The 20414-nt window shown below is 37.0% G+C and overlaps 1 protein-coding gene across 13 annotated transcripts in view; it reads right to left on the reverse strand.

The window, feature by feature from the left end:
* The window catches only part of obsl1b (obscurin like cytoskeletal adaptor 1b), a 34903-nt gene extending 26093 nt beyond the window's left edge, over positions 1 to 8810 (reverse strand). For 9 of the 13 annotated variants that reach the window (XM_055214994.2, XM_055214991.2, XM_055214989.2 and 6 more), the window contains exon 1: positions 8457 to 8809. The gene's annotated coding sequence lies outside the window, so the exon portion shown is untranslated. Of the gene's footprint in view, positions 1 to 8456 lie in introns of all 13 variants that reach the window. The other 4 variants (XM_055214997.2, XM_055214996.2, XM_055214995.2 and 1 more) reach the window with 2 other exon arrangements.
* Positions 8811 to 20414: the final 11604 nt, after the last annotated feature.

A 20414-nucleotide genomic window follows, 5' to 3' on the forward strand; every position in this document is an offset into this window, starting at 1 on the left:
GATACATTATTGTGCCATAAAGACCTATATTGTACCTTTACAGGCATGCTAAACATAATACGAGGTTGTACCTTTTTGGATACATTATTGTGCCATAAGGACCTGTATTGTACCTTTACAGGTATGCTAAATATAATACGAGGTTGTACCTTTTTGGATACATTATTGTGCCATAAGGACCTATAGTGTACCTTTACAGGTATGCTAAATATAAAAAGAGGTTGTACCTTTTTGGATACATTATTGTGCCATAAGGACCTATATTGTACCTTTACAGGCATGCTAAATATAATACGAGGTTGTGCCTTTTTGGATACATTATTGTGCCATAAGGACCTGTATTGTACCTTTACATGTATGCTAAATATAAAAAGAGGTTCTACCTTTTTGGATACATTATTGTGCCATAAGGACCTATATTGTACCTTTACAGGTATGCTAAATATAATACGAGGTTGTACCTTTTTGGATACATTATTGTGCCATAAGTACCTATAGTGTACCTTTACAGGTATGCTAAATATAAAAAGAGGTTGTACCTTTTTGGATACATTATTGTGCCATAAGTACCTATAGTGTACCTTTACAGGTATGCTAAACATAATAGGAGGTTGTACCTTTTTGGATACATTATTGTGCCATAAAGACCTATATTGTACCTTTACAGGTATGCTAAACATAATACGAGGTTGTACCTTTTGGATACATTATTGTGCCAAAGGACCTATAGTGTACCTTTACAGGTATGCTAAATATAAAAAGAGGTTGTACCTTTTTGGATACATTATTGTGCCATAAAGACCTATATTGTACCTTTACATGTATGCTAAACATAATACAAGGTTGTACCTTTTGGATACATTATTGTGCCAAAGGACCTATAGTGTACCTTTACAGATATGCTAAATATAATATGAGGTTGTACCTTTTTGGATACATTATTGTGCCAAAGGACCTGTAGTGTACCTTTACAGATATGCTAAATATAATATGAGGTTGCACTTTTTGGATACATTATTGTGCCATAGGGACCTATAGTGTACCTTTACAGATATGCTAAATATAATATGAGGTTGTACTTTTTGGATACATTATTGTGCCATAGGGACCTATAGTGTACCTTTACAGATATGCTAAATATAATATGAGGTTGTACTTTTTGGATACATTATTGTGCCATAAAGACCTATATTGTACCTTTACAGGTATGCTAAATATAATACGAGGTTGTACCTTTTTGAGTACATTATTGTGCCATAAGTACCTATAGTGTACCTTTACAGGTATGCTAAATATAAAAAGAGGTTGTACCTTTTTGGATACATTATTGTGCCATAAAGACCTATATTGTACCTTTACAGGTATGCTAAATATAAAAAGAGGTTGTACCTTTTTGGATACATTATTGTGCCATAAGGACCTATAGTGTACCTTTACAGGTATGCTAAACATAATACAAGGTTGTACCTTTTGGATACATTATTGTGCCAAAGGACCTATAGTGTACCTTTACAGGTATGCTAAATATAATACAAGGTTGTACCTTTTTGGATACATTATTGTGCCAAAGGACCTATAGTGTACCTTTACAGGTATGCTAAATATAATATGAGGTTGTACTTTTTGGATACATTATTGTGCCATAGGGACCTATAGTGTACCTTTACAGATATGCTAAATATAATATGAGGTTGTACCTTTTTGGATACATTATTGTGCCATAGGGACCTATAGTTTACCTTAACAGATATGCTAAATATAATATGAGGTTGTACCTTTTTGGATACATTATTGTGCCAAGGACCTATAGTGTACCTTTACAGATATGCTAAATATAATATGAGGTTGTACTTTTTGGATACATTATTGTGCCATAAAGACCTATATTGTACCTTTACAGGTATGCTAAATATAATACGAGGTTGTACCTTTTTGAGTACATTATTGTGCCATAAGTACCTATAGTGTACCTTTACAGGTATGCTAAATATAAAAAGAGGTTGTACCTTTTTGGATACATTATTGTGCCATAAGGACCTATATTGTACCTTTACAGGTATGCTAAATATAAAAAGAGGTTGTACCTTTTTGGATACATTATTGTGCCATAAGGACCTATAGTGTACCTTTACAGATATGCTAAATATAATATGAGGTTGTACTTTTTGGATACATTATTGTGCCATAAAGACCTATATTGTACCTTTACAGGTATGCTAAATATAATACGAGGTTGTACCTTTTTGAGTACATTATTGTGCCATAAGTACCTATAGTGTACCTTTACAGGTATGCTAAATATAAAAAGAGGTTGTACCTTTTTGGATACATTATTGTGCCATAAGGACCTGTATTGTACCTTTACAGGTATGCTAAATATAAAAAGAGGTTGTACCTTTTTGGATACATTATTGTGCCATAAGGACCTATAGTGTACCTTTACAGATATGCTAAATATAATATGAGGTTGTACTTTTTGGATACATTATTGTGCCATAAAGACCTATATTGTACCTTTACAGGTATGCTAAATATAATACGAGGTTGTACCTTTTTGAGTACATTATTGTGCCATAAGTACCTATAGTGTACCTTTACAGGTATGCTAAATATAAAAGGAGGTTGTACCTTTTTGGATACATTATTGTGCCATAAGGACCTGTATTGTACCTTTACAGGTATGCTAAATATAAAAAGAGGTTGTACCTTTTTGGATACATTATTGTGCCATAAGGACCTATAGTGTACCTTTACAGGTATGCTAAATATAAAAAGAGGTTGTACCTTTTTGGATACATTATTGTGCCATAAGGACCTATAGTGTACCTTTACAGGTATGCTAAACATAATACAAGGTTGTACCTTTTGGATACATTATTGTGCCAAAGGACCTTTAGTGTACCTTTACAGGTATGCTAAATATAATACAAGGTTGTACCTTTTTGGATACATTATTGTGCCAAAGGACCTATAGTGTACATTTACAGGTATGCTAAACATAATACGAGGTTGTACCTTTTTGGATACATTATTGTGCCATAAGGACCTATAGTGTACCTTTACAGGTATGCTAAACATAATACGAGGTTGTACCTTTTTGGATACATTATTGTGCCATAAGGACCTATAGTGTACCTTTACAGGTATGCTAAACATAATACAAGGTTGTACCTTTTTGGATACATTATTGTGCCATAAGGACCTATAGTGTACCTTTACAGGTATGCTAAATATAAAAAGAGGTTGTACCTTTTTGGATACATTATTGTGCCATAAGGACCTATAGTGTACCTTTACAGGTATGCTAAATATAATACGAGGTTGTACCTTTTTGGATACATTATTGTGCCATAAGGACCTATAGTGTACCTTTACAGGTATGCTAAATATAAAAAGAGGTTGTACCTTTTTGGATACATTATTGTGCCATAAGGACCTGTATTGTACCTTTACAGGTATGCTAAATATAATACGAGGTTGTACCTTTTTGGATACATTATTGTGCCATAAGGACCTATAGTGTACCTTTACAGGTATGCTAAATATAATCCGAGGTTGTACCTTTTGGATACATTATTGTGCCAAAGGACCTATAGTGTACCTTTACAGGTATGCTAAATATAATACAAGGTTGTACCTTTTTGGATACATTATTGTGCCATAGGGACCTATAGTGTACATTTACAGATATGCTAAATATAATATGAGGTTGTACCTTTTTGGATACATTATTGTGCCAAAGGACCTATAGAGTACCTTTACAGATATGCTAAATATAATATGAGGTTGTACTTTTTGGATACATTATTGTGCCATAAAGACCTATATTGTACCTTTACAGGTATGCTAAATATAAAAAGACGTTGTACCTTTTTGGATACATTATTGTGCCATAAGGACCTATAATGTACCTTTACAGGTATGCTAAATATAAAAAGAGGTTGTACCTTTTTGGATACATTATTGTGCCATAAGGACCTGTATTGTACCTTTACAGGTATCCTAAATATAATACAAGGTTGTACCTTTTTGGATACATTATTGTGCCATAAGGACCTATAGTGTACCTTTACAGGTATGCTAAATATAATATGAGGTTGTACCTTTTTGGATACATTATTGTGCCATAGGGACCTATAGTGTACCTTTACAGATATGCTAAATATAATATGAGGTTGTACCTTTTTGGATACATTATTGTGCCAAAGTACCTATAGTGTACCTTTACAGGTATGCTAAATATAAAAAGAGGTTGTACCTTTTTGGATACATTATTGTGCCATAAAGACCTATATTGTACCTTTACAGGTATGCTAAATATAATACGAGGTTGTACCTTTTTGGATACATTATTGTGCCATAAGGACCTATAGTGTACCTTTACAGGTATGCTAAATATAACACGAGGTTGTACCTTTTTGTATACATTATTGTGCTATAAGTAGAGGTCGACCGATTTATCGGTCGTGCCGATTAATTGGCCGATTTTTGGCATATTTTAAAATTGCAAAATTAGGCTGATTAATAGGCAGGCGCATCTGCGGGCACCTAAGCGTTGTTGTAGAACTCGTGACGCTGCCTCTTGCTGCAAGCAGATAGCTCCCGTGTGTGTGCAGCCGTACCTTGTTCACAAACAGCTTTAGTAAAGGATGGCAGGATAGCGCGAATTAAGCAGCCAGAACAACAGCGCGATGGGCTTATGTCTCGCGGTGCACTGTCCGTGCAAAGATTAGGCTCATTTCATGTGATTAATGAGTGATGATGATCTTTGTTTGCGTGACAGAGAGAGCAGAGTCGCGCGCGCATGCTTTCTGTCTTTAAACTGTCTCCCTGCTTTTATTACTCAAACTGACTCAATGGCGAAAGGTCTGATGACCAAATCATATCCACCGAGGAAATGTTTTTCGTATTGTTACAGTAACACTTTGTTTACAGTTTTGCCCTGCTCAGCCTGGATTAGAACAATGTCCGATTCGCGAACTGACTCCTTTGAACGGATTCGTTTGAATGAACGGTTGAAACAACAGATCTGTCCCAACACTAAACTCACAAGACGTCACTGTCAGCACAATCAGTCACTTATAGCGCCTCAGAAATGAGAATGTAAATGTGTTTAGAAAGATTTGCCCTAAATAACAATATCAACTAAAAAACATAGACATTTACTATGTTAACTTTATGATGAATAAATAATAATTTATCAGGTCTACCAAATAAGGATTTTATCCTACAAAGCAATAAAAGCCATGGTAAAAAACTGAGATGATGACAGCAGAGTGTCAGGTAATATCTGTGTCTGATAAATGCATGGTGCAGAGGAGGTTGTAAAACTCTTCAGAAAGACCAGTAATAATTTTTTTTAAATACTTTGACTTAAATAGTGACATTTTTACATTTAAAATATCTGCTAATGATGAGAACATTTTGATTATTATGTACATATAGAAAATCAGCCAAACATATCGGCCATCGGCTGCCATGATTTCTAAATATCGGCATCGGCCAGAGAAAAAGCCATATCGGTCGACCTCTAGCCATAAGTACCTATAGTGTACCTTTACAGGTATGCTAATATAAAAAGAGTTTTTTTTAATACTTTTGCGTCGTTGTCCGCGTCGACGTGCAAACCCACATGCAGACCACTGGTAGGCAGTATCCACGCATGTTAACACAGTTTTGACATGAGCAGCAGTGATGGAAGTAAATAAACAGCGACTAATGTTGCAGTTTAAGTTAAATCACTCCCCAACTTGGTCCATCTTTGTTCTCACAGTCGCAAACTGAAAATACCTATGACACAGTTTTTTATCTGACGGGAGGGGTTCTAGTAGACCAATCACAGCGCTTGCGGTCCCCGTAGAACTGAGACTACGGATAACCATACGGCGTAGACCTTAGGCACGACTATAAATTGGACTTTACAGGTATGCTAAATATAATAAAAGGTTGTACCTTTCTGGGTGCATTTCTGTACCATAAGGACCTATTGTGTACCTTTAAAGGTACAGTTAACGGTTTTATACCGCTAAAATTTAACTGGTACAAAATTGTTCCTTAAAGGGGACATATCATGAAAATCTGACTTTTTCCATGTTTAAGTGCTATAATTGGGTCCCCAGTGCTTCTATCAACCTAGAAAATGTGGAAAAAGAACAACCCAGTAACTTAGTTTTGGTAAACCATTCTCTGCAAGCATTTGTAAAAATAGGTAATTGAAATTTGGCTCCCCTTGTGATGTCAGAAGGCCCCTTAATCTGCACTATCCAACCACAACACTGCTATTTAGTGCAGAGATCAGCTCATTTGCATTTAAAAGGACACACCGAAAATGGCACATTTTTGCTCACACCTACAAAGTGGCCATTTTATCATGTTATAATAAATTATCTATGGGGTATTTTGAGCTAAAGCTTTAAATATGTACTCTGGGGACACCAAAGATTTATTTTACATTATAAAAAAAGTCTTGTGAAATGCCCCCTTCAAGATACAAAATAGGTCTTTAGGGTATAATATTCCACCCCAGCTACAGAAAAGGTACAGTTTTTCTGTCAGTGTACAAAACTTACGGTGATATATATGATGGATTCCCCTTACTTAATGAAATAATTAATTAGGCAAATACATTTTTAAATGTGCTACCCATTTTATCAATCATTGTCAGGTCATTGGCTCTGATATTCATTTGCATAAGTAATATAAAGCAGCTTGACTGTATACAAACAACAGTCCAAGTTAACAGTCCAAGTGCTTCAGTTTTGGTACATAGAGTACTTAAGAAAAATTATTTTGTCAAAATGTGTCAAACCTCCTGAATTATTATATTTTGGCAAATTGACAAAATGGCAAAGAAAATACTTAAAAAACACCACAAACAGATTGTTGCCCCATAAAGCATTGCATTTCACCAGGGTACTTAATGTCCAGAACATTCTTAGATATATGTGTGTGCGAATAACCCAAGCCGACAGTCTAGAGGTGAACAGTCTTTTAGTCCTATCTCAAAAGCCACCACAACACATAACTAACACAGCTGGTGCTGTATTTCAATGGGAAAGTGCTTATATATAGTATGCACTAAATAAAGACCTGTGAGGGGGCATGTGTCAGGTATCACAAAGCACACGAGTACACACATACAACACCGGTATCGCACACTCGCATAGGACACACCCCTTGGGGACCTCTTAGTCAAAATATGCTATGCCCCCTCACACCCTTTTTAGCAAATGCATTGACGTACTGTGTTAAGGTGTTAAATATCATTGTCAAAATTAGTTTGTTTGTCATTTGTTTAGAGGAAGAAATACTTTCTATGTATTTTTAGTGACATCTTCTCCTAAAATATCTGTCTAACCTGCATATGAAGTAATCCACAACCTCATAGATTTTTAAGTGTGCCTTCTCAAAATTCAATCATGCTGGTGGTCTGGCTTCTTAAATGTACTGGCAGTTGTTAATATGGAGGCTGGTTTATCTGTTTTAGGATGGCACATGAATCGCTAGTCCTGGGCATCTATGATGTACAGCTGTCCCTGTTAAGAACACGATCCGGGCCCAAGTGTTCTCTCCAAAACCATAAACGTTCATTATTTAGAGGCTGATCTCATGAGAATTTGTTCGTATTTTATGAGTTGGGTTATTTGTTTGAATTCATACAAAGTTATCATAAAAAAGCAATAAAGAAACCCTAACCCCAACGTCACAGGGCAAATCAAGGCAAATCATACAAAAATGTACGAATGAGGTGGTATGATTTAATATGAATTAGCCACCTTGTAAAATATGTACAAATTGCCATGAGATACCGTTGTTATTTACCATCACACTACAGTTTTATGTCCGTAGCACGCTGCAAACATGACAACAAACATGACATAACATACTGCATAAAGCTGACACATTCAACAAATAAGCCAGTGTGTTTATGTCCTAACAATTCAACCAAAAATTCAAAACTTTGTCATTATTTACTCACCCTCATGTCGTTTGATCCCCAAATGTATTTTGTTGTTCTTCAGAACCCAAATGCAGATATTTGTGATTACAATGATATAATGACCAGAAAACCATTTAAGCTTCAAATTGACTCAAAAGTGTTAAATACATGTCTTTAAAGTATCCTAAAGACATTTTCTGCCCTACATTGTTGTGGATATCGCTGTTGTTTCACTTCTTACAAATTATCTTAAAACTGACTAAAAAACTATCCGTATTTGGGTTCTGAAGAACAATGTGGTTTCAAACGACATGAGGGTGAGTAAATAATGACAAAATTGTAGTTTTTGGGTGAACTATCCCCTGTTGGATGTGACATCAAGCATACATAAAATGATGCTAGTGGGTTCTCCCTCAAGGGTTTAGGAGGAGATTAACCTCATGTTTGTGAACCTAATTTAATTAGACTGACCTTTGGCCTCAGTGAAGCTGCACTTCATAACACAAACACAACGTACCTCTCTTCAGTCCTCAGAGACGACTTGCAATATACATTCCTAGGCGCCAAGCTTGTTCTGCTCCTGCTCACCGGCCCTCACTCCCAGCTGTAATTTCCCCCCCGGAGTAATCCTTTGCACTTCGAAAAGGTTTTTAATCCTTGTTAAGAACTAGTATCTGTCACCTGTCCATTTTGCCAAGGTTTTCACATGTCTGTTTTAAAGATGATTTTTGACTCTATCAGACCGCCTTCCTTTAAACACTCCAGCAGTCCCACAATCTCTGTGGCGTTTAGTCCTGAGACACCCCGAGTGTCATTGTTCGTAGAGGACTGTTAAATGCTTTTGCAGCTGCTGCTGTCCCCTAAAAATACTGGCTGCCTCGATGACAGCAGTAAAGATAAGTTAGGCTCTCCATTCACTTGCTTGCAGTGGCTAAAGATAGGTTGGATGGCTTGTCATGAGCAGATTGCTTCATGTACTTGAGACCTTGCTATAAAATCTAAGGAGTCGTGTAGCTGCTGTCTGGCCTTCTAAAAACTTTCAATATTATTAAGTGTAAAACCCCAAAAAGTTAGTGGTAATGTTTCTATTTTTTGGTATATGTCATCAAGACAGATCTAATATGCAACGTTTTTTTTTTACATTTCGGTTTAAAATGTACTACTACAATAAAATTCTCTTTAGAAAAGTAATATGTCCCTCCGCCAGCAACTAACCAGAAAATATCAAATCTTGATTCATGGCTGTAACATTATTAAAGCCCAATTGATAATTAAAGGCACAATATGTAGGATTTTCACCACTAGAGGTCGCTATTTTACAATAACAATGGCAAAGCTTAATGACGTCAGAGTCCTGCAACGGGTCAAGTGGCTAAAATGGATAGATTGTGACATTCCTTAAATTCATGGGTGGGTATGTGGGCAGATAATTAACTGCTTGCAGGCCGGTAATAGTGCAGATGAAAAATATGTGCAATATTTGAATGTCTAAATTACCATTACACATACGCAACAACGATATAGCATTTGACCCATCGCGTCACCACCACAGTGCGACTTTTTTGATGCTTTTCGTAGCCTAGTTGGAGCGAGAATTGAATTTTTTTCTTGTTCTTTTTTTCATTAATAGGTCTATTTGCATATAGTTATCAGGTTCCATAGCCTATTTAGGTACCGATGGTAGGCTACTTGGATGGCACAAAACAAAGGGCACTTTAGCCTGTTTCATTAGTCCATTCATGACGTTGTTGTGATGTTAAGAGAGAGGTGCGAGATAAAAAATAAAGCACTTTAATTGGAATGATTTTAGCATCTGTGACTTATCGCGGGCACGGATCGGGTAACAGGACAAATATTAACGGGTCTGGGTGGGTGTGGATTTAATTTTGATATTATCACGGGTGACGGGTCGGATCTGGTGCTAAACTTTACGGGTTCGAGCGGGGGCGGGTCTCCAAAATTGGACCCGTGCAGGACTCTGTATGACGTTATGAAGAAGAGTGAAACAATGGGAGATGTTGTTTTCACCATCACAAGACATTAAATTTGCTAATCTTGTTCATAAATGAAGGAATTAATTGATGTTTTTACCTGTATGTTTGATGCCACTTTCGCATTTGTCCAATCGTGTTGCCATAGTTTCTACAACCGTTGAAAAAGCGTAGATATTAAGTCACTATAAGGGCGACAATTAAAAGGGATAAGCATTTATTTAAAATAAGAATTTCTCTGGATTTACAAATACTTCGGAACTTACATTAACTCTTTTCCTGACATTGACGAGTTAACCCGTCAGTTAAGACAAAGCGATTCCGTGCCAATGACGAGTTTTTCCGGCAAACCGTATTTCCAATATTATTCACCAGGTGGCGCTCTTACCCAACATATAAAACCCAGAAGTATTCTTTTAGGGCAAACAGTTCAAACTCTGAGATGATTGCTCTCAATCTTATCTCTATCAAAAGTTCTTCACATAAAGCAATTATCTCAGCTTTTGCTCAACATTTGACATTTTTGGAGAAACCTATCCATATTTAAGAGGTTATAAAAAGAGAACATATAAAGGTAAGATGAAACAGGGTTTTTTATTTGAAAGCAGAGGGTCTGTCCTTGCGTTTTATATATTGTATGTTTATATATTTAAAGAACAACATTAAACTTTTGTGAAATTCATAAAAAATGCTGGCACTGGCTTGAACTTTTTTTTTAAACGCTGGCGGGGAAAGAGTTAAATCTGCATTTGTGAGAAAATATCTAAAAACGAAGCATTCAAAGAACAGATCTAGAGGGGCGGTGTGTGCACGTGTGATGTGGCTTATGAATGTGTGATGGTGAACACACAGAGCAGTGACCCCTCAGCTGTTTAGAGGCTCACGTCTCTCAGGCTCAACGTTGTCTCCTCTGATTTCAGCCATTGGAAGTAATCCGATCTTACCATGAGCCCTGAAACCAGCATCCTGGCAATGAAACGGTTTGTACAAGCCACTTTGTGAAAACCTGCAGGGATTAGCGGTCCTCTTTTTGAAACTTCTAAATTCCCCCAGCTGCTAAAGAAGATATTAACAAGTGTATCCTTACTTTATGTGTTGCAACCTGTTGCATATAAGAACTGTGCAATATGAATAGCTGTAAAGACACCACTAGATGTTATACCTTCAAAATATTCATTTTTCTGTACATTACTTGACCCCGGATTTTGTTTCATTTCCCAATAGAATACATTTGCCTGCATTTACCTTTTTCACAATAAAATTACAGTGAGCTGATGGTGTAGTGAGCAGCGTTCCGATGTGGTGCTCTCGTACTTTCGGCGACCTGAGTTTGATTCCCGGCTCATGGTCATTTGCCGAGTCCATACCCCTCCCTGTACTTTCCTGTCCTCTTCTTATTCACTGTTTAAAAAAAGGCAAAATATTCAAAAAAAAAAACTTTAACATTTTTTACAATGCCACCATGACACATCTTTATCTTGCAGTACACATGCATTGTGTTAACAATGGTAACACCAAATCCGACCCGTCACCCGTGATAATATCAAAATTAAATCCGCACCCGCCCAGACCCGTTAATATTTGGCCCGTTACCCGACCCGTACCCGCATAAATTACGTAAGGAATAATTGACGACGGGCCATTGAATTATAAGAAAATAATGCACACCAAGGTGGTAATGCGGCACGACGCGAAGCGGAGGTGTGCATTATTTTCAAATAATTCAAAGGACCGGAGTCAATTATTCCGCTTATACCACGGTTACCACAAACATTGCTCTGGTGCCTATTTTTAAGACATTTGAAAAGATAGGTGTGCGGTTTACAGAAAAATAATCAACACCCATAGAACATTTCTCAGCCAATCAGAATGCAGCATTCAACAGACCCGTGGTATAAACATGCTAAAATAATTCCAATTAAAGTGCTTTATTTTTTATCTCATACCTCTTTCAACATCACAACAGCGGCATGAATGGGCAAATGAAACTAAAGTGCGCTTTGTTTTGCGCCATTCAAGTAGCCTCCCATGGGCACCTAAATAGGCTATGGAACCAGATAACTAAATGCAAATTGACCTATTCATGAAAAAAGAACAAGAAAAAATACAACCTACCTACACAACCCCTGCTGTGCTACTACAAGTCTTGAAATGCTTTCTAAGATAAGACGTTCCCAGCTTCCGGCTTTCAAAGGCAAAACTTTATGCAACTCCTGCAACGCTCACTCCAACTAGGCTACGAGAAGCATCAACAAAGGTTGCGCACTGTCGCAGTGATGGTGGGTCAAATGTCATATGTTGCGCATGTAATGGTAATTTAGACATACAAATATTGCACGGAGTAAATTATCCGCCCGTAAATTTGAGGAATGTCACAATCCACCCGTTTAAGACCCTAATTCGCATACTCAATACTAATAGGGTTGGGTATCGAGAACCGGTTAAAAAAGTGTCATGCATGTACTGGAGAGACACACGCATTTTGCAGTTCACAAGCTCACGCACCACACCTGAGGAGTAAGAAATAACTTTTCCTGCTGTATACAAATAATGGATGAGCCCAGGCATTGTAGGAAGTTCTCTATCGGGAGTTCATAGCTGTCTCGAGTTTTTAGATGTGCTCAACTTTAAGCAGCGCTGCAAGAACCGAGACACACGTCAAACATGACATCAAAGTACCGCGAGAACTATTTCAGAAATCATACGGAGTCCTCTGATTTCAAATTGCTCTCGCACTACTCTGATGTCACACACACGGCAAGTTCTGCTTGTATGTGTACAGTATGTACATTGGGCAGCGCTGTTCAGTTGTATGTTTGGGGACAAATTTCATTTTATTTTGGATTCAGTTGTATTTTTTGTAATCAAACCGATCATGAGCCCCATTGATTACCATAGTAGAAAAAATATTTCCATCGATATATCCGTTTCCCGGTATTTCCCCGATATTTAAGCATTGTCCCCATTATCGGATATCGGTTTTGTAATATTGGATTGACCGACATACGCCACCATCTTGTGGCCATTTTGAGAATTGGGCACTGGACGCCACAACATCTAAGGAGAGGCGCTAACAACAACAACAACAACAGCGTGCACAGCTTTTATGATGGCAGAGTGACGTAACTTCATTAAAAGGACTTTATGTGAGTGTATTTACTTTGCTTTAATTAATCAACTTATTTAACTTAACCGTCATTAATGCACAGATGAGATGTGTTATAAATTCCTGATATGCAATGGATGCAGCTTGGCTAAGAAATAGAGACGAACTCAAAGAGTCACGTAAACTGATTCATCAAATCCTGTCTCAATAACGACGTAGCTTTACATGAATAAAACAGCTATGAATGAATGCTTGCTGGAATTAAAAACGCTGAATTAAATTTGTTTATTTTTTTGTTATTTATGCTTATCAGTAGCCTCGTAAAATCGTGTTCCTTCACTTACCGCGTTGAAAGCTGAAGCCTCCGCTTGTAGCTAACTTTTAACAAGATTTACACTGTTATATTAACATTTTCCAGGTAAACATTATTTTGCTAAAAACACCTAAATAAATGTCTGTGGATATTAATTAATTATTTATTACCTCCGCCAGCTGTCGCAATTTGATACAGTTAAGGTACATTCACATTATAAGCGACTAGCAGTAGCAGAGCGACGCGATCTCATTGATTTCAATGGAAGCTCGGTGACACGAGTGACAGTGACCGTTGATGGCTGGATGGGCGTGTCCAGTCGCGCAACAAAGTTGAGAAATGTTTAACTTTATGCAAATTATGTGCTACATTCGGGAGCGACTACCAATGAGACCAGGGGAGTTCACGTCATCCATCTCTCGTCAGTTATTATAGTGGATGTTACTCATTTGTTTGACAACCAGATATAGAAACGCCTCTTTTGAACGAGCGCCACACAGCGACAAAGTCGCTTATAATGTAAATGTACCTTTAATGCATGAGTAAAAGCATAAACAGTGCTGTCAACAGCCATTTCATAAACTATAACAACAAAATGTTAATTATTCTGACATAAAATACCAGTTATGAAATTTAATGACATATAAGCTGTTTTGTTTGTTAATTTCCTGACAATGTATTATTCCAGTAATATTATTCGTCACTCTTTCAGACCCCTCTATTTATTACATTGTATGTAAAGAGGGAGTGATTGTTATTATTATAAGGGTTTGTTCAGTTCAGTAGTGTTGTAGTAACCGTGTCAAAAACAATAGTATAACAGTAAATAAAAATCGTTTCAGCATATCGGTTATCGGGCACATAAGCATCCAAATATTTGGTATTGGTATCGGTTTAAAAAAAATCAGTATCTGTCAATCTCTACAAATAATACTATGGAAGTGAATGGGGCTCATGAAGGATTTGGTTAAAAACATTCCTCAAAATATCTTTCATCAGAAGAAAGAAATTTATACAGGTCTGTAACAACATGAGAGTAAGAAAATGATGATTTGAATGAAAATTTTGGGGTGGACTCTCTCTTTAATGCTTATTTTAACCATTTTGTGTAGAAATTAGTTAAATAAATGTTTTGTTTTTTGTTTTTTTTGGATGGCAGGTCATTGTTCAGAAATGTAACTTGTTGGACTCGTTTTTGATTTTGATATTTATAGATTCTTGCTGACAGCAATTTCAAGTAAATTGATACACAGCAAATTGTTTAACACCCGTGCTATATAGAGTACCAAACAGCTCTCTTCTTTCCTATGCTGAAAAGGAGAGGCACTGACTTTTGCTATTTTAACAGCAAATTTATCATTAACAGCAAAACTTTTCATCAGGACCCACTATTATCATAACACAACACATCTAACTATACACTTTCTCTTATATTAATCAGTAATCTACATACAAAGTGCCTCAATGTGTGAAATTCACTGCTTTATTAGATGTTCTGTCTGTCCAGCCTCGGCATGTTGTAAACATCCAGACCTTGGCTGCACGCCTGCTGAGGAAATATCCAGAAATACTCACTAACCATTTGCTTACAAAAGATGCCCTGTGGTTTGTCAAGTGATATGACCTTGTATACCATCTGTACAAAATATTTTTTTTAGTAAGGCAGGGTTGCCAGGTTTTCAGAGCAAAACTTGCACAATTGCTACTCAAAATGAGCCCAAAACTAGCCTAATTGTGTTTCAATTGGACTAAACATCCCCTTATTGTGGATGCTTCAACCCGCAGACATTAAAAACAGCCCGCGGCAATAGTATTAAAGTAGTCCAATTATGCAGGAAAATCGCAGACTTGGCAACCCTGATAGAAGGCTATGCAAACAAATAGCTAATGATGAGTGGGCATTTTATCCTACACTGATGTTTTGCATTGTTTCTTATTCAAAGATTTTTAGTGCCTTGCAGAATTATGTATTTTTTTCTCATTCTGAATTAGTTTTTCCATCATGTGCTTTAGTGTTTGTAGCAATACTGTGATTATTCTTGTTAACCACACAACTTTTGCAAGTGATTGGCAAAGGTATCAACCCTGTGTAGTATTTGGCTTTCAGTGGGAATGTTTGATAGGTTTATAATGATAAACCCATTTTATGGGTCTAGAAGCACAGCTAGTTCCCCTAGGTTTTAAATGCTTTCCTAGATCGCCTTCAGATACACTGGACATGAATGATGCATGTAAAGCTGCACATCTTTAGCATTTGGGAATTCTCTGAGGATGCCAGAAAGTGTTTGTTTGTGAAACGCTGTGTGTCTCTCACATTATTTATTTTTATACTTTCATTTCTAAGTTGCAGGTGGCTGGGTTTGAGAAATATATGAGGATGCTATCTAAAAAGAAGTTCTAGTATTTCAAAATGTATTGATTATTTATTTGTAAAAATCTATGAACATTAGTCTTTTAGAAGGTTTTAGACACGGCCAATAGTATTTGGTTGTATTGTTTTAAGTCAAAGTAATATAAACCTGAAATGACCTCTCAATTTCCATAAGTGTGAAGATTATTATCTACTATTTATTTTTCCTAAATCAACATTGGAAAAACACTGTTTCCTCATGACTTAAACTGCTGTTTGGCAAGTCTATTCCTATCCAACTCTGCAGTGCCAGGCTGTCATTTAATATCACAACCTCAGTAAATGGCAAGAGCAAGCAATGCATTTATATCAGACAATTGCATGGCAATCCTGGCATTGGATCTGAATGAACTGTCTCAAGGTTTAGAATGGAGCAAAGATGATAAAGGTCTGTAGTGCCCTGTCTCTACTTGCATGTATAAGCTTGGAAAATGTCAGCTTTGTCTAAAACATTTCAAGTTGTCTGACTGAGCTGAGGCATTGTACTCATTTAATATGAAATGCTGATATGTAAGGCCAAAACATAGCTGATTTTATCTGAACAAAGATTAATGTATTAACTGTAGGTTAAGAAGGCCAACTAGAAAATCAAAAATAGGTATATTTGCAGTTCTTTTGGTGACCACTATGTGGAGACAAAAGCTCAGAAGCTACACTTCAGTTTTCTGCTTGATGCTTTTTATTATATTAATGTAATTTAAATTTGTGAATCTTGAAGAAAATCTTCGACCTTACTAAAATATACAGTACTGTGCAAAAGTCTTAGATTTGCCACCAGAATTAGATTTGTTTTTGCAATGTTATAGTGATCATATATAATTGTTTCTTTAATAGAATACATCCAGAAAATACAGGAAATGTTTATATAGTATTAAAAACTGTATGAAAATGTAAACTGATGTGTCAAGTTTTTAGGGTAAACTATGAGCAATAGCAGGAAACTGCAGGATCTCTTAAACGTAAATAAAATAAAATCCTAATGACTAATTTTCAAGAAATTAGTCTTTTTACTTCATTCTGCTTAAAAACGCTCAAGGTGTGTTTAGTGCCAAGAGATGTCACACTAAACACTGACGATGCCTAAAGAAGACATTTAGTCCTGAAAATATAAATTTTTATTTTTTTGTACATATTTCCTGTATTTTTTGTTTGTATCTTAATAAAATAGATTAAAAAATAAATATGGGTGGACATTAAAACTTCTAAAATAACATGTCTGGTGGTGGTGGCCTAAGACCTTTGCACAGTACTGTATAACTAAATAAAAAGCTTTTGGGGCTTTAATTTTTACAAAGGAAATTGAGCACTTAGAAGATTCTTAGATATTTTAATTCCCCTATAATGAAATCACTTTTTTCCAGAACTGTATCAGTTTGTATTTGACCAATTTGTTTTATTCACTTGTTTTCACAGTCTACATGACAAAGCCCTAAAATTTATTAGACATTGATTATGTTAAACCTGAAGGGAGGGTGTAAGGAATTTTGATAGCTATGTTGTGAGACCTGGACAGCACTAATTACTTGCCCCTGGTTAAAGAGAAAGAAGTGCGGGGTGGTAGCCGAAGGTATGTTGGCCTACAAGTGTGAACAAGGCAATAAGCAAGAGCCCCTGGAAGCAAATTATGCAGATTCCAATAGGAGGCATCAATGACATTTGTCAAAGCTTTGTTTGCCTGACCTCGTTTTCTGGTTAAAACATTGTTTACTCGCAATTTAAGTTTATTGTATGAATTTTTTTCTGATAATAATATGATGACATGAAAGCAATTTGAGAAATTTAAAGGAAATGACCCCATGTCTACTACCTAATCAAACATCAGATGTTATTTTTAATGCAATATTTCCATAAAATTTTCTCAAATCCAGATTATCTGTGCTATGCTATGAATATATATTTTCTGAGAACACTGCATGGCGGGCTAAAGGGGATCGAACACCTGCCGCGCAGCTCAGCGCCGCGCCGCGCCGTTCTAAAAAAATCGAACACATTGTTTTCTATGAGTATACGCACACCGGCGCCGCCAGGGGGCGCCTGTCCGCGCCGCCCAGCTGTAACTCAGGAAGTTGCTCAAATCCCTATCGCGCCACACAGCGCCAATCACATAGTTTAACATTAAATAACATCATATTTGTCCCAAATCATTAAGGATTAACATTGGCTGCTAACGTATATTTTGCATTTTGAAGTAGACGCTATCTGACGAAGCTCGCGCTATTTAATGTGCACTTATGGTTTACAATACCACCGAGTTGTCCTAGACGTGACTCGACGCGGCGCTGAGCTGGATGGGGCGTGTCCAGTCGCGCGACAAAGTTGAGAAATGTATCTTTAAACAGGCCTTCAGATTGCGAGTAAATATTCGCATTTTGCCAGTATTTTTCCTGCCTATACAACTATTTTTTTATTAAAGGTCGCACTGGCGCGACTGCAAAATTTAAATGTAATTATATTAATATAATTTAGTTTTATCAATGAAAGCCTAATGCTGCGTTCACACCAGCCGCGGTAGAGGCGTCAAGCGCGAGTGATTTCAATGTGAAGACGCGTTGACGTGTCTAGAGGTCTCGCAGCACGAATGAGGCGTTTAGCACGGTGCAGTACACGCGATTCTGCCTCATTTGCGCGTCTAGTTTGTGCAAATGGCGCAAATTGAGCGTTGCCAATAGGAACCGCGCGAGTTGAAAAATGTGAACTTTGGCGGAAAAGCGCGCTGCGTTAACCAATCAGGAGCTTTCTCTAGTATTGACATGATTGCAGGAAGCAAACGGAGTCGCAGAAGCCTATGGAAGGCCCTCCCATGACGCAAATTTCCACGTGAATGTCTCGATGACTAGAATTTCACACGCGGCTTTCACGCGCGAATGAAGCGAGTTAACTCAAAATGTTCACACGGCAAACTAGACGCGGTAGACGCGAATTTGACCCTCAAATGCGTCTGGTGTGAACCCACGGTTAAGATAGCGCTGCACACTGTGTGCTCGTGCTAGAAATCAGAAAAGATGTAAAACATTGTGCTAAGTACCTCAGATTAGAGTTTACAAGTCCTGGTGCCACCAAATTGAGGCCCAGCGCCACCAGCTGTACAACTCTCTCAAATGTTAGTCTGGAGCCCTGCTTTATGCAAATTATGAGTGACTTTCGGGAGCTTCTACCAATGAGAACGAAGGAGTGGAGTTCATGTCATCCATCTTTCGTCAGTTACTGGAGTGGACGTTACTCATTTGTTTATGACAACCAGATTTAGAAACACCTCTTTTGAAAAAGACGAGCGACACGCAGCGACAAAGTCGCTTAAAATGTGAATGTATCTTAAGGCAATACATTTTATTAATGAACAGTAAAATATGTCGCTTGTAAAGTTTGTTGAGCGGCGGTCCTCCTTCACCTCATTTTAAGCCAGCAATATACATTTATTACTAAACATCTGCTTGATCCCGGCCTCAGGCCATTCAGAAATACAGGTTTGTCAGAATCTATTAAAGTCTGATAAAAAAAGCTATTTTACAAGAAAACATGTCAGACACACTTAAAGGGTTTTGCATCTGAGTGCTTCAATTTTAAGAGAAAAAAATCGATAGTTTGGATTAACGCATAACTGAGATGTCTATTGTCTTCAGCTATCAAGGTTTTATTTCATATACACTTTGCACTATAATATCGATTTGTAGTATAGGTTACATTTTGGTCACACAATAACCAGCTATATTTTGTGCTTATCTTGTCTGAGCTCACCACTTGCTAGACAGCTAACAAATGTATGTACCTTATACAACTTGGGGCAAGAGGTCCCTCAACCTGGTCCTATCATGATCAGATAACAGATTCTTTCATGCATGTCATTGCTGGCCATTGCCTCACCCTGGATCTATAGTTTAGGAAACAATGTAAAGACTTGTGAGTTTAGGAGTATAGAAATGCTTGAAACCATATCTGAAAATTCATTACACTAGAATCTTGTAAATTGCAGCATTATGTGATCACATTTTTTTCTGTAATGGCAGTAAAATTTTTATAACCAATTCCTAACCATAATCGCCCTGTCAGGATATATTTCATGAAAGTGTTCATTATCCTTTTAATAGTTGTCATCGTAAATCTAACACCCCCAGGATACGATTTTCTGCAAATACAGTACTACATTAATTTGCAGCTTTCAAACAACATGGCTCATTGTCATGCATCAAGTCTTAACTGTGCCATTGCGCCCCCGCATCAAATTCCAAGAGAATACAATATTATACAAGCATTAGTCACCAGTCGAGATGTCAGTTTAATGGAATTTATGTCTTTATTCTAAAAGTTTAAATATGAAATCCACTCTTGACAGAAAAAAAACTTTAAAACTAGACCAGACACATTCCTCTTCATATAGAAGAGCCTTTGATGACTGATGTTCCTAAAAAGAATAGATTCAAAGGGTGTATGTATGAAACACAAATCCAGATTATCAAGGGAAAAATGATCAGAGCAGAGCTTAGCTGGAAGATATGATTGAGGAGAATGAAACACTTCCTGCATGACCCCATTATTCTCATATAAAAGACTATAAGAGGATTTCAGGAAAAATAGACAGACCAGATAAGTTCAATCATGAGGCGGAAACCGATTGCAGCTGAGATCTAAGGGCTCATTTAACAGGTGAAACAGTAAAA

Source organism: Misgurnus anguillicaudatus, chromosome 17 (genome assembly GCF_027580225.2).
Source record: "Misgurnus anguillicaudatus chromosome 17, ASM2758022v2, whole genome shotgun sequence".
In the NCBI taxonomy this organism is placed as follows: domain Eukaryota; kingdom Metazoa; phylum Chordata; class Actinopteri; order Cypriniformes; family Cobitidae; genus Misgurnus; species Misgurnus anguillicaudatus.